The sequence below is a fragment of the Bos grunniens genome, chromosome 26 (assembly GCF_055505025.1).
Source record: "Bos grunniens cultivar Pamir isolate PY7600 chromosome 26, Bosgru_T2T1.0, whole genome shotgun sequence".
In the NCBI taxonomy this organism is placed as follows: Eukaryota; Metazoa; Chordata; class Mammalia; order Artiodactyla; family Bovidae; genus Bos; species Bos grunniens.
Window position 1 is genome coordinate 39,788,501 of NC_141190.1, and position 16,309 is coordinate 39,804,809.

General features: G+C 41.0%; 1 protein-coding gene across 8 annotated transcripts in view; it reads left to right on the forward strand.

Annotated features, from left to right (window-relative positions):
- The window catches only part of SEC23IP (SEC23 interacting protein), a 278,621-nt gene that overhangs the window by 46,624 nt on the left and 215,688 nt on the right, over positions 1 to 16,309 (forward strand). For 2 of the 8 annotated variants that reach the window (XM_086378654.1, XM_086378660.1), the window contains exon 19: positions 12,392 to 13,081. The exons of the other annotated variants lie outside the window; for them this stretch is intronic. The gene's annotated coding sequence lies outside the window, so the exon portion shown is untranslated. Of the gene's footprint in view, positions 1 to 12,391; positions 13,082 to 16,309 lie in introns of those variants that run through there. 8 annotated transcript variants of the gene reach the window in all.

Sequence of the window (16,309 nt, forward strand, 5' to 3'; positions counted from 1 at the left end):
CATTAATCAATTTCATAGTTTTAACTTTTGTCTGGAATTAACTGTCCCGTCCTTTTTAGCTGTGGAAGAAAGTACTCCACAGATTTTTCTTTGATGAATTGTTAGCAAGTTAAAATATCTGAAAAGGTCACGAACAGATAAGTCAGTAAAACAGACTCATACACTTGAAATAAAATTTTCATCCTCATTACTTACCTTAAAAAATACAAATTAAAATGTAAAAGAAGGGACTTGTTTTTTTAACTGCTCATAATGCCAAATTAAAAAAAGATTGGCTTGAAAGCTCATCCATTGCTGGCAGAAATATCAACTGGATACTTCTTTTCCAGAAGACAATTTGGTATAATATGTATCAAGAGCCTTAAAATGGTCTGTACCTTTTAACCCAGTAATTTCACTCTGAGAAACAGAGTCTTTGAAAAAATGGACAAAGATTTATATATCCTGGATTGTTCATCCTGGGAGAGTTACAGAGTGAAAGTCTGGAAACAAATGTTCAGGGTAGTTTAAACAAAATTACATGGTCAGTTTGGGAAGAAGTTGGAGGAGAAGTGGGAAGAAGACTTGGAAATTCACAAATTTCTAGTTTTGGCCACAAAGAGTCTTATTGGACAATAAGAGCCCATGGACAGTTCGATGTAAGTCTGTATTTCTGTAACTATAACAACAGCCCAGTTGTATTGCTGCCAGGCAGGCTGGCAGCACTACCTGTACAAGGTCAGCTTGTCAGACAGGGTTGCTATCCTAGCTCAGATGACGCTAGCTAGAAATAGCCCAGTCTAGGAGATCAGTGAATGTGCAGAGCTTGAACTGTGGCTGGAGCTGGGGGCACAGGACTCCTCCTAACAAGTCCTTGGCAATCTGAGGATCAGAAAGGGGAGGGAGCCTGGTCAGGGTCGCAGATAGTGACAAAACCAGCGTTGCAGTCTCCCGAGCCCAAGTTCATCTGTGTCCGTTTTGAATCCCAAAGAGAATAGCTCCTTTTTATGTAACTCTGGCATTTGTGGCGTCAGAATGGCATTGGCCCATTTTATAGATAAGGAAACTGAGATCAGCAACATGCAGTGACTATCCAAGACCACAGTATAAGTAACTGGTGGCTTTGTGGTCAGAGTAGAGAAAAGAAAATTTTTTAAAAAATGAGATGAAAATTCAAGCTTTTAGTTTTCCTCCAGTGTTTGGACAAAGTCTTGGAGGTTGCTGACCAATATTCTTTAGTGGATTTGGAAGAGAGAGGAGTGTGTTATCATCTGAAAAAAAATCCTCCTATTCTTCACATGTGGCTGGGTCTCCCACAGTATCCTTCCCTTGTCTTTTTCTGCCTCATGTAACTGTTGATAAGGTACCACTGGGGACCTGGGACAGCTGTTTCTTCACTCTAGTGACTTGTGAGAACATTTTGTTTTTTCTCCCTATGGGCGGATACTACCTACCTGTCCACCACTCCTGCTTTGGTGCTTTGTCAGGATCCCACATTTGTCCCACCTGAGGGAACATGTGTGGTGGTGATGATGGATATTTTTTTTTCCGATGCAAAATACAGTCTTAAAACTTTATAAACTTGAGTCAGATCCATAAAAAAAACTTTACAAGCAGCTTTAATAGTTAGCGTTACTCCTTTTGCTGAACCTCACTTTCCTCTTGGCAGAAGACTTTCATGAACTTTTTGCATTTGATATTTGCACTAATTAAGGGAGGGAGACAAGCTGGGGATGAGCATCTCCATCTTTAATTAGATGAGAGAACCGAAATTCCCAGAGGTGCTGTGACTTGTCTGAAGTGACTCAGAGCAGTGAGCGGTGAAGCTGGGACTTGAACTCAAGTCTTCTCCCTCAAAGTCCAGTCCTCTGACTGTGGCATCATTCTGTTTCTGTGTGGAAATACATTATTTACCAGTACAGGCAATTCTCACGGTCCTTGAAATTTATAAACATGAAATAGCTCTCAGCATTGTGTTGGACTGAAAATTTGGAAAATGCAGAGAAGCATAAATGAGAAAATAACAATCACATATTCTGCTCTCACCATTTTGCATTTTTCCTTAGTAAAATTGGGTCACATTATAATATTTGGAACTTCCTTTTTTCATTTACTGTTTCTTGATTTTTGTCTGTTATGGAAACAATTTTCTATAAAGTCAAATTGATTTTTACTTTCACTTATTTTTTGTTGTTTTCAGTTTTCCATATACATATGCATATGTGTGTGTGTGTGGATAGATGTAGATCTATCTATCTACATACATCTAGATACACCATACATACATCATAGAGGTTGATCAGATCAACTTTTTTTTTTTACTGTTTAAAAAAAATGAATTATTTATTTTTGGCTATGCTGGGTGTTTGTTACTGCGAGGGCTTTTCTCTAGTGGTGCTTGAGCTTCTTATTGCCGTGGCTTCTCTTGTTGCAGAGCGCAGGCTCTAGGGCTCGTGGGCTTCAATAGTGTGGCTCCCAGCTCTAGAGCGCAGACTCAGTAGCTGTGGCACGTGGGCTTAGTTGCCCTGAGGCATGTGGGATTTTTCTGGATCAGGAATGGAACCTGTGTCTCCTGCAATGGCAGGTGGATTCTTTTAGCACTGAGCCACCAGGGAAGCCCCTGGTGATGAACCTTTTGATGAACCTCCTTTCAGAGAAAGCTTCGTGAACATGTGAATTAGATTTTAAATTCAATCACTGAATAGGTTTAAGATTTCTCAGAGGTCAAATGATATAGGAAGTTGCTAAGGAAATAAGACTTTGTTCCCTTGATTTTATTTGAGTCTTTGTACAACCTCTTTTCAACCTTAAAATCACCTTCAAGATTCTGTTTCCTGAATGATAGTTTTGGTATTTCCCAACCTGTATGTTTCAAGTAGATTTAACTCAGTCACTTAGCTACCTAGTAAAGTGGTGGTTCTATTTTTTTCACGCCAAAAATAATTCTGCTAAAAAACTAAATTAAAAAAAAAATGAGACAGTGATGGGAAATATGAATTCTAGAAGACATTCCTCTGTTAGAACATACTGGCCTTTTTGTTCTTTAACCAAAAGGGGGTAAATTGTTTCTAAACTACAAACTGGTTTTACCAGTGGATGCCATTTAAGTATGGCTTACATATATGATCGTGTAAGCCTAATGATTCTGTTTCTGACCTTTTAGAATCTTCTGGAAAGGCTTCCTAGTTCAGGAAGTTTTGAGTTGTCTTGTTTATGCTGTATATTTGATGTATATTGCATTCATTTGTTTTCATTTGGGACATACATCTTACTTTAGAACTTGATCTGACTTATGTAGCTAATGTTAGCAATTTTTTAAATCTCTTTTGTAGTATTTGTTAATTTTACTTATTTGCTGCTGCTGCTAAGTCGCTTCAGTTGTGTCTGACTCTGTGTGACCCCATAGACGGCAGCCCAACAGGCTCCCCCGTCCCTGGGATTCTCCAGGCAAGAACACTGGAGTGGGTTGCCATTTCCTTCTCTGATGCAGGAAAGTGAAAAGTGAAAGTGAAGTCGCTCAGTCACGTCCGACTCTTCGAGACCCCATGGACTGCAGCCTACCAGGCTCCTCCGTCTATGGGGTTTTCCAGGCAAGAGTACTGGAGTGGGGTGCCATCGCCTTCTCCGTTCACTTATTTACTCATTTAAAAATGAAAATTGTTGAATTTGAAAAATAGATAAATGTATGTGGATAACTGAATCAGTTTGGTGTCCACCTGAAACCCACAACATGGTTAATCAACTATGTGCTGTGCTGTGCTTAGTCGTTTAGTCTAGTCCAGCTCTTTGCGACCCCATAGACTGTAGCCTGCCAGGCTTCTTTGTCCATGGGATTCTCCAGATAAGAATACTGGAGTGGGTTGCCATGCCCTCCTCCTAACCCAGGGATTGAACCCAGGTCTCCCAAGTTGTAGGTGGATTCTTTACCATCTGAGCCACCAAGGAAGCCCAAGAATACTGCAGTGGGTAGCCCATCCCTTCTCCAGGGGCTCTGCCTGACCCAGGAATCGAACCAGGGTCTCCTGCATTGCAGGTGGATTCTTTACCAGTTGAGCTACCAGGGAAGACCCTAATCAACTATACTCCAATATAAAATAAAAAGTTAAAATTTTTAACTTGAAATTTGCCTTTGATCATAAAACTTTAATTTCAGAACATGTAATTATTGGCTTTAGTGTATTGTTTCCTCACAAATCTGTTCAGACTCTCTATTTACATTCTAAAAGCCTTAAATCCAAATTATGTATATAAGAAGGGAAGAAGGGGAGCAGAGTAACCCACCTAATGTTGTCTCTCACCAAGCAATAGTATCTTCCAGAATATTCTTGTTCCTTTTTAGCTTTTTTCCCCACCCAATTTTTATCATCCAACTCATAACGTTTTTCAGTTGTGATGCCGTAAGGGAGACTTCCACTTTCAGTGATGGTAGACTAGCTGATTGTATACCAACCCTCCCACTAAAAACAACTAGAAAATATACGGAAAAAGTGTTTGAAGGTAGCAGAGACCTACCAAAGAAGCGAGGTACAAGGGATTCTGAAAAAGACCCCCACCATTTCAACTGGGACTTCTAACAAGCTATTCCTTCAGACGGGGATAAAACAGAAGTAGAGCAGCCTTCACAAGGACTATGGCCCAGATTTACATTGGCTTAATCCTTGATTCGGAGAAGGCGATGGCACCTCACTCCAGTACTCTTGCCTGGAAAATCCCATGGATGGAGGAGCCTGGTAGGCTGCAGTCCATAGGGTCGCTAAGAGTTGGACACGACTGAGCGACTTCACTTTCACTTTTCACTTTCCTGCATTGGAGAAGGAAATGGCAACCCACTCCAGTGTTCTTGCCTGGAGAATCTCAGGGACTGGGGAGCCTGATGGGCTGCCGTCTATGGGGTTGCACAGAGTCGGACACGACTGAAGTGACTTAGCAGCAACAATCCTGGATCGTAAAGTGATCTACCCATCTCCAAACTGCCTACAAGAGGCAAAACACAGTTTTTGGGGAAGATAACATCATCTAGAGCTTCAAATTTACTGTATAGTTTTGCATACATGATAACTAATCTATATGACTAAAAGCCAAAAAAAAAAAAAAACAGACCTATAGTACATCCGGAGAAGACAATGGCACCCCACTTCAGTACTCTTGCCTGGAAAATTCCATGGACGGAGGAGCCTGGTGGGCTGCAGTCCATGGGGTTGCTAAGAGTCAGGCACGACTGAGCGACTTCACTTTCACTTTTCACTTTCCTCCATTGGAGAAGGAAATGGCAACCCACTCCAGTGTTCTTGCCTGGAGAATCCCAGGGACGGGGAAGCCTGGTGGGCTGCCATCTCTAGGGTTGCACAGAGTCGGACACGACTGAAGTGACTTAGCAGCAGCAGCAGCAGCATAGTACATCCAGACATTGGAGTTTCTTAGACACAGATTTAAAATAACGGCGATTAATATTGTCAAGAAATAGGATGACAATTTGGAGACTTCTTTCAGAGAACTGGGCTTCCCTTGTGGCTCAGACAGTAAAGGATCCAGGTTCAATCCCAGGGTTGGGCAGATTGCCTGGAGAAAGGAATGGCTAACCACTCCAGTATTCTTGCCTGGAGAATTCCATTGACAGAGGAGCCTGGTGGGCTACAGTCCATGGGGTCGCCAAGAGTTGGACATGACTGAGTGACTAACAATTTTAGAGAACTATATATGTATATAGTTCTAAATATATATATATAAACTACACACACACACACACACACACATATATAACTGAATGGAAATTCTAGAACTGAGCACTATAGTAATGGAAGGTAAGAATTCGGTAGTGAATTTCATACCAGGTAGGACATAACTGAAGAGATGAATAGTGGATTGGTAAGAAAGTCAGAAAGAAATAGATTGAAACTCACAGAGGAAAAAGATAGAAAGCACAGGAAAGAGTGTAAGAGATATATGGAATATGGTGGAAAATCTAAATATGTGTAATTGGGGTCCACAAAGCAAGGAGGACAGAGAGAGAGCATTATTTGAAGAGATAATGAGGATTTTCCAAAACTGGTGAATGGTTTCAAGGAACACTGTAAACCCTTGTCTGGACACAAAGAAAGCCACACACTGAGGCACATCGTGGTAAAATGCTAGGTGGCTTGAAATCACTCCTTCAGTTGCTATTTGGCAAGAATGTCTTCAGCTCAGTGGGCAGCACTGTGGCTATGAATTCCCACAACTGCTTCCAGAGCTTTGCCTTTAAATTCTTACCACACACGTCTCTCTTTGGGGGTGCAGTTTCTAAGGACCAGCTTTCGGTCTTTGGTCTTCGTAAGAGCTCTGCACACCCAGCGGTGGAGTTCTCCTCTCGCTGCGCTTTTGTCTGTGGCCCCAGGGGAGCACACTCAGTGCCTTGTGTGTCCTCGCTGGCCTCCTGCTGAGGGGCTGGAAACACATTACCATTTTTTTTTCCTTTGGCTGTGCCTCTCAGCTTGTGGGATCTTAGTTCCCCGACCAGAGATTGAAACCGGTCAGCACTGAAAGCGTGGAGTCCTAACCACTGGACCACCAGGGAATTACCAGGTTTCCTATCTTTGTTCCACCACTTACTCATCATGTGATCTCACTTCTTGAAGCTTTCAGTCCTAAAATGTACAATTAAGATGATAATGGTTATTTACACTTTTTAGGGGTATTATGAGAATTAGATGAGTTCATGGATGTAAAAGTTTTGACATACAGGAATTAATGGAATTAGTGAATGAGTTTATTTTTAAATCTCCTCAACCCATGTCTTCAGTCTGATTGGCAGCCACATATTCCTTCCTTAATAATAGCTGAGGCTTCTTCAGATTTTTGTGCCTGGCTCATCCCAGTGGGAAGTAACATGAAAGGAGAGGAGGTGGTATACATTTTGTATCAGAGGAGAGAGCTTAAAAATTAATCTCCTTAAGTATGTACAAGAGTTGGTGAACTTCACCTTTCAAAAGAAGTGAACATTCACAAGGAGTTAGAAAAGTTTCTGAAGAACCAGAGAAATCAGATCCTGAAAAGATCAAATAAGCCACCTAGATTGTTAAACATTGCCACTCTTACTACCCTGACCCAATTTAAATTTGGTTCCTGTTTCTGCCTTAAAAAAAAAAAAAGATGCATAAAATATATACCATTTTCTCTGTCAGAAAATTCTTTAATAACAATTCCATTAATTTGGACCCTGTATCCCTGATTCAGCTGCCTTCTGACTACTGTTAACTCCTTGACTGATGCATTTTAATATATGCATGTAAGTCAAGAAACACCAGGAGTAAGAGGCAAATTTGGCCTTGGAGTACAGAATGAAGCAGGGCACAGGCTAATAGACTTCTGTCGAGAGAATGCACTGGTCATAGTAAACACCCTCTTCCAACAACACAAGACAAGACTCTACACATGGACATCACCAGATGGTTGACACCAAAATCATAAAATTATATTCTTTGCAGCCAAAGATGGAGAAGCTCTATACAGTCAGCAAAAACAAGACCAGGAGCTGACTGTGGCTCAGATCATGAACTCCCTATTGCCAAATTCAGACTGAAATTGAAGAAAGTGGAGAAAACCACTAGACCATTCAGGTACGATCTAAACCAAATCCCTTATGACTCTACAGTGGAAGTGAGAAATAGATTTAAGGAACTAGATCTGATAGACAGAGTGCCTGATGAACTATGGATGGAGGTTTGTGACATTGTACAGGAGACAGGAATCAAGACCATCCTCAAGAAAAAGAAATGCAAAAAAGCAAAATGGCTTTCTGAGGAAGCGTTACAAATAACTGAAAAGAAGGGAAGCAAAAAGCAAAGGAGAAAAGGAAAGATACACCCATTTGAATGCAGAGCTACAAAGAATAGCAAGGAGCAATAAGAAAGCCTTCCTCAGTGATCAATGCAAAGAAAAAGAGGAAAACAATAGAATGGGAAAGACTAGAGATCTCTTCAAGAAAATTAGAGATACCAAGGGAACATTTCATGCAAAGATGGGCTCGATGAAGGACAGAAATGGTATGGACCTAACAGAAGCAGAAAATATTAAGAAGAGGTGGCAAGAATACACAGAAGAACTGTACAGAAAAGATCTTCATGACCCAGATAATCACGATGGTATGATCACTCACCTAGAGCCAGACATCGTAGAATGTGAAGTCAAGTGGGCCTTAGGAAGCATCACTATGAACAAAGCTAGTGGAGGTGGTAGAATTCCAGTTGAGCTATTTCAAATCCTGAAAGATTATGCTGTGAAAGTGCTGCACTCAATATGCTGGCAAATTTGGAAAACTCAGCAGTGGCCACAGGACTGGAAAAGGTCAGTTTTCATTCCAGTACAAAGAAAGACAATGCCAAAGAATGCTCAAACTACAATTACACTTATCTCACACACTAGTAAAGTGATGCTTAAAATTCTCCAAGCCAGGCTTCAGCAATATGTGAACTGTGAACTTCCAGATGTTCAAGCTGGTTTTAGAAAAGGCAGAGGAACCAGGGATCAAATTGCTAACATCCACTGGATCATTGAAAAAGCAAGAGAGTTCCAGAAAAATATCTATTTCTGCTTTATTGACTATGCCAAAGCCTTTGACTGTGTGGATCACAATAGACTGTGGAAAATTCTTAAAGAGATGAGAATACCAGACCACCTGACCTGCCTTTTGAGAAACCTATATGCATGTTCGGAAGTAACAGTTAGAACTGGACTTGGAACAACAGACTGGTTCCAAAAAGGAAAAGGAGTACGTAAGGCTGTATATTGTCACCCTGCTTATTTAACTTATACGCAGAGTACAGCATGAGAAACGCTGGGCTGGATGAAGCACAAGCTGGAATCAAGATTGCTGGGAGAAATATCAGTAACCTCAGATATGCAAATGACATCACCCTTATGGCAGAAAGTGAAGAAGAACTAAAGAGCCTCTTGATGAAAGTGAAAAAGTTGGCTTAAAGATCAACATTCAGAGAACTAAGATCATGGCATCCGGTCCCATCACGTCATGGCAAAAAGATGGAGAAACAGTGGAAACAGTGGCTGACTTTATTTTTCTGGGCTCCAAAATCACTGCAGATGGTGATTGCAGCCATGAAATTAAAAGACGCTTACTCCTTGGAAGGAAAGTTATGACCAACCTAGACAGCATATCAAAAAGCAGAGACATTACTTTGTCAACAAATGTCCGTCTAGTCAAGGCTATGGTTTTTCCTGTGGTCATGTATGGATGTGAGAGTTGGAGTATAAAGAAAGCTGAGTGCCGAAGAATTGAAGCTTTTGAACTGTGGTGTTGGAGAAAACTCTTGAGAGTCCTTGGACTGCAAGGAGATCCAACCAGTCCATCCTAAAGGAGATTAGTCCGGTGTTCATTGGAAGGACTTATGTTGAAGCTGAAACTCCAATACTTTGGCCACCTGATGCGAAGAGCTGACTCATTTGAAAAGACCCTGATTCTGGGAAAGATTGAAGGCAGGAGGAGAAGGGAATGACAGAGGATAAGAAGGTTGGATGGCATCACCGACTCAATGGACATGGGTTTGGGTGGACTTCGGGAGTTGGTGATGGACAGGGAGGCCTGGCGTGCTGCGGTTCATGGGGTCACAAAGAGTCAGACACGACTGAGTGACTGAACTGAACTGATGAACTCATACACATTTTCTGTAATTATTATACTGCAAAATATTTTATTCTCATTGTGTTCTTTTTATTTAGGTAAATATATAGTTATACAAAAAAATTGTTGCATAAAATTGGAAATTAAAATCTTACTCAAAGAGTATTTCTAACCACTATTAGCATCAACTTGTCTGATATTTGGCTCTCCATTCAGAGAATTAAGAGAAATCTCCATCCACAGAGCACTTATTTTATCAGGCACCAGGAGAAGCCATCACTGTGCTAGATCTCATTTGGTCTTCACAGCAACCTGGAGAGATCTTTAGGCCCAGGGCATCATTTTTTTTTTTTCACTAGGCAGAAATTTCATTTTAATACAATATAAAATTACTATTATTTTTGGCTTCACTGCAAAAGATCATGCCCTGTGGGATCTTAGTTCACCAACCAGGGATTGAACCCATATCCCCTACAGAGGAAACATGGAGTCATCACCACTGGACCACCAAGGAAGTCCCATGAATATAAAATTGTACAGAAGTAATATGAGATATCTTAGTCTGTTGGACTGCTATAGAAACTACCACGGACTGTGTGTATTATAAACAACAGAAATTTATTTCTCACAGTTTTAGAAGCTGAGAAGTCCAAGATGAAGGTGTCAGTAGATTCAGTATCTTGTGAGAGCCCACTTTCCTGATTTGTAGACAGCTGTCTTCTCACTGTGTCCTCACATGTCAGAAGGGTGAAGGAGCTCCCTGTGGTCTTTTTCATAAGGGTACTAATCCCTTTTGTGAGGGCTCCACCCTTGTGACCTAATTACCTTCTAAAGGCTCCACCTCCTAATATCATCACATTCAGTTCAGTTCAGTTCAGTCACTCAGTCGTGTCCGACTCTTTGCGACCCCATGAACCACAGCATGCCAGGCGGGAGGCCTGGTGATGGACAGGGAGTGTCCATCACCAACTCTCAGAGCCTACCCAAACTCTTGTCCATTGAGTCAGTGATGCTATCCAACCATCTCATCCTCTGTCGTCCCCTTCTCCTTCTGCCCTCAATCTTTCCCAGCATCAGGGTCTTTTCAAATGAATCAGCTCTTCGCATCAGGTGGCCAAAGTATTGGAGTTTCAGCTTTAGCATCAGTCCTTCCAATGAACACCCAGGACTGATCTCCTTTAGAATGGACTGGTTGGGTCTCTGCAGTCCAGGGGACTCTCAAGAGTCTTCTCCAACACCACAGTTCAAAAGTGTCAATTCTTTGGTGCTCAGCTTTCTTTACAGTCCAACTCTCACATCCATACATGACCACTGGAAAAACCATAGACTTGACTAGATGGACCTTCGTTTGCAAAGTTGGAGGTTATGATTTCAACATTTGGACTTGGGGGAAACATACATGTTCAGTCTGTTGCACCAGGTAAAAAGTGAATTTTTCACTCTATCCCCTTGTCCTAGTCCCTCTCTTACTTATATTTCTTTATAGTGTTTCCTCAGTATTTTGTAATTTTTGTTGTTGTATATGTGATGATTTTTTAAAAACAATTTCAAGTTGGATATTGTTAGTACATGGGCAAGTATTGATTATTATTCATAATCTTATGTTGGTTGCCTAACTCTTCACTCTTATGAGTACTAATAATTTTCAGTTGTTTTTCTTTCGTATTTACTGAACATCAGTTTTCTCATCTGTGAAATGAAGATAGTGTGACAGAGCTTTAATAAGGACTGAATGAGATAAAGAAGCTGAGCTTAGTGCCCAGCTCAGTGGGGGCTTGATTAATATTAATTTGCAGTCTCACTTGCACCATCCTCACGATAAGATCTTTTCTTCATGACTCCCTTCACTGATTGTGGGAAAAGGATCATGGAGAAATGATTTGATCAGAAAAGGCTCTACTTACAGTTGCTGATACTGAAAGACCGACATCAATCAAGAGGCTACTAATAGTTCTTTTTTTTTTCACTCTTTACGTGCTTAAAAAATTGTGGCAAAATTCGCCTAACATAAAATGTACCATCTTAACCATTTTAAGTGTAGTACTGTCTCATGAAATATTTTCACATTGTTGTGCAACCATCGGCTTCATCCATCTCCAGAACTCTTTTCATCATGCAAAACTGAAACTCCGTACCCATCAGCAGTAACTTGCCACTCCCTTCCAAATGCTGGCAGGCACTGTTCTGCTTTCTGTGTCTATGAATTTGATGACTCTAGGTACCTCATGTAAGCAGAAACATACATTATTTGTCCTTTTGTGTCTGGCTTATTTCATTGAACACAATGTCCAGGCTTCCCTGGTGGCTCAGACGGTAAAGAATCTGCCTGCAATGCAGGAGACCTAGTTTCAATCCCTGGGTGGGGAAGTTCCCCTGGAGAAAGGAATGGCTACCCACTCCAGTATTCTTGCCTGGAGGATTCCATGGACGAGGAGCCTGAAAGGCCGCAGTCCCTGGGGTCATGAAGAATTGAACATAACTGAACAACTAACACTTTAATGTCCTCAAGGTTCATCCATATTGTAGCATTTGTCAGACTATCCTACCTTTTTTAAGCTGAAAAACATCCCAGTGTATTAATATGTACATACTCCGTTTTGTTTATCCATTCATCTGTCAGTAAACACTGGGGTTGTCCCACACCTTGGGTATTGTGAATACTTCCGCTTTGATTGTAGGTGAACAAATAGCACTTTGAGTCCTTGCTTTCAATTCTTTGATGTGTATATGCCAGTGGGTTTTTGAAAGGTAGAGCACATTAAGGATAAAATTCGTGTGTGCCTTCTTTGGTTTCTGTAGCCCTTGGAAGAACAGCCTGACCAGCAAACCCTGGGCATCTTAGGCTGCCGAGGCAGAAAGGAGGGGTCTTCAGTTGACTGCCACTGTGTGTTGAGCTTTCAAAACCCCCACCAGCTTGCCGTCTCAGCACTCGTGGCTGCAGAAAGCGCTGGACAAATTCAAGATTTGCTGCTGCTGTTGCTACTCACAAATGTACATTTTTCTATTTTATTGTGTAATTCCAACCACTAAAATGACCCTGTACAATGTGGAAGCTCCAATCAAGCATTCACATGTGGCTTCCAGGAAAATAAAAATGCAGCAGGAAGCAGCAGCAGCAAGAGAAAGAAATTACTGGGAAAGACTCACAATATGAAATGCCGTGGCTGTTTTTTTCCCTCCCTCTCACCTTCATTTAAATGCCCTGTATTATTAAATGCAGCATTGTTTGTAATGGCAGAGACTATAAACAACCTCGATGTCTATCAGTGGGAAATGCTTAGATAAATCACACTTCTCCACGCCATGTGAGATTGTAGTGCTGTAAAAAAGGTGCTCGACCTTTTTGTAGAGAAAGATCTCCCAGATAGTTAAGTGAAATAACATAGGTGAAATGCTGGTTAGATTGTAGAGTATGCTGTACTTTGCAGAAAAAATGAGCATTAAGACTGTGTGTTGTGTATTTATATGTATAATACATTCTTACTCTTGTGTGTGTGTGTGTGTGTGTGTGTGTATACTCTTGCTTATATAATGAAACTCTGGAATGATGACAAACCATTATCAGTGGTTATATTTGGGGATGGGAAGATTTTCACAGTATCACTTTTTAGATATACTTTTTATTCCGAAACCTTGTGAATAGATCATTTTTTGAAAATCAAGAGAGAGAGAGTTTGTATTTTCCTACCAGCCTGACCATGCTGCTACTGCTGCTAAGTCGCTTCAGTCATGTCCGACTCTGTGCGACTGCATAGACGGCAGCCCACCAGGCTCCCCGTCCCTGGGATTCTCCAGGCAAGAACACTGGAGTGGGTTGCCATTTCCTTCTCCAATGCATGAAAGTGAAAAGTGAAAGTGAAGTCGCTCAGTCCTGTCTGATTCTAAGCGGCCCCATGGACTGCAGCCTACCAGGCTCTTCTGTCCATGGGATTTTCCAGGCAAGGGTACTGGAGTGGGGTGCCATTGCCTTCTCCAGCCTGACCATGGGAGAGGCTAAATATCTAAATTAAGTTGATTTACAGGCAACAAACAGTTGCATAATATCTTGCAAGAAAAAACACATCTCTGTTATGGGCTATTGAGAATTTATTTTCTGGTCAAGGAAACCAATAACTTCTGAATCTGACCCTAGAGATGTTGAGAGAGTTAGGGAGGGATTGGTGCTCAAAACCTCCCTCTACAGCTGACCCTAAACTCTTGGGAGAAAGGGGAGAGATGGGTTCAAGGTAGGAAGCCAAAGCCATGGTGGACTGGTTATACTTGGGCTTTCTCGCTCTCTTACATCACCCTGGTGAGCCAGGGCAATTAGCAAACCTTTGATTTATATGGCTGGATCCGAACTCGGGTTGTTTGAAACTCTGAAATCTCAATCAGCTCATAAATTAGCAGGCAGATGAACATGCTGATTGACTGAGTGCCCACTGCCATGTGTCCAGAGCAACTATCACTGCTCTCCCTGCAGGGTGACCAGGCAGGAATTGCTTGAGTTTGGAAAGCCCCAGTTGGGACTTCCTGTCTCTGTATCTCCAACTCACCTGGAGAAGCACAAGGTAGGGCTTATTCTCCCTACCAGAGAGCCATCACTAGCCAAGGAATAGTTAGTCTTAAGGGAATAATGGTGAACGCAGAAGAACAATTAAGAGACTTTTGAGGAGAAGCCACCTAAATGTCCATTGACAGAGGAATGGATAAAGAAGCTGTGGTACATATATACAATGGAATATTACTCAGCCATTAAAAAGAATGAAATAATGCCATTTGCAGCAACATGGATGGATCTAGAGATTGTCATACTGAGTGAAGAAAGACAGAGAAAGAGAAATATCCTATGATATCCTTTATATGTGGAATCTAAAAAGAAATGATACAAATGAATTTAAATGATACTAATGAACTTATTTACAAAACAGGAACAGACTCACAGACTTAGAGAATGAACTTATGGTTCAGGGCGGGGAAGAATGGGGGTAAGGGATAGTTAGGGAGTTTGGGATAGACATGTACACATTGCTATATCTAAAGTGATAACCAACAAGGACCTACTGTATAGAACATGGAACTCTGCTCAGTGTCATGTGGCAGCCTGGAAGGGAGGGGAGTTTGGGGGAAAATGGATACATGTATATGTATGGCTGGTTGCTTTGCTGTGCACCTGAAACAGCATTGTTAATTGGCTATACCCAACATAAAATAAATGGTTTAAGTAATTTTAAAAACGAGACTTCTGAGAAGCAAGAGTCCTGTGAAAGAGGGATGACTGCCGAAGTCAGAGATTCTGGGATGAGAAAATCCCGAGATCTAGTGCCATATTATCTACCAAATTACACTTGAAACAGAAGGACACAGAAACACTGAAAAGAGAGATGAAAAGAGATACATGAGGCAACTAAAGCTCAAGGAACAGTTTTAGTATCAAAATGATTTTATGGAAAAACATCAAAGATAAAGAGTTGCATGCTGAAGAAAGGCACGATAAACCAAGAAGATCTAATGATTATAGACATATGCTCCTCATCCCATACCCTTGAAATATATAAAGCAAAATACAGTAGAGTTAAGATGCTGCTGCTGCTGCTGCTAAGACACTTCAGTCGTGTCCGACTCTGTGTGACCCCATAGACGGCAGCCCACCAGGCCCTTCTGTCCCTGGGATTCTCCAGGCAAGAACACTGGAGTGGGTTGCCATTTCCTTCTCCAATGCACCGAAGTGGAAAGTGAAAGTGAAGTCGTTCAGTCATGCCCGACTCTTAGCGACCCCATGGACTCAAGCCCACCAGGCTCCTCCATCCATGGGATTTTCCAGGCAAGAGTACTGGAGTGGGGTGCCATTGCCTTCCCCGGGAATTAAGATGAGAGGTATATAAATCAAGAGTTATAGTTGGAGATTTTAACATATGCTCAAAAGCTGATAAGCAGAAAAAATTACCAAGGATGTAGAAGAGTTTAAGAACATGATTAGTTAATCCAGATTAACAGAGATGAATTTAAGCAACACAGAATATACAATCTTTTGAGCACACACAGAATAAGCACACAGTGATTTATGTACCATAGCACAAAGGAAATCTCAGTGAATTTGAAAGAAATTGGGTACAAAATCAATATTAATAGCATCTTCTTACTCTAGAAATAACTCATTATAAAATGAAAACAAAAACAATTAGAAGCTCCACAGACCTTTACATTTTCTAGGAGTTAACATAATAAAAAGCCTCAAGACCTTTATGAAGAAAAGTTTGAAACTCTATTAGACAATATAAAATAAAATGTAAATGAAAGAAGAGCTGTGGACAGGATAACATTATAAAACTATTAATTTCACTTAATTTGTAAATTCAATGCGATTCCAAATAAAATTCCAAGAGTATTTTGAGAGGACTTAATAATAATAATAAACTGATTCTGAAAATTAGATAGATGAATAAAACTTCAAGAATAGCTGAGATATCTTGGGGACAAAAAGGAGCAAAGAAAGATGACTAACACTACCAGATATTAATATATATTACAGAACCAGACATAAAACCAGGCCTGATTGAACAGAAAAGCATCTAGAAATAGACCCCATATAAATGGGGTTTTGGTATTTTATAGAGCTAGGGGAGAAGAGGATGACAGAGGATGAGATGGCTGGATGGCATCACTGACTGGATGGACGTGAGTCTCAGTGAACTCCGGGAGTTGGTGATGGACAGGGAAGCCTGGCGTGCTGCAATT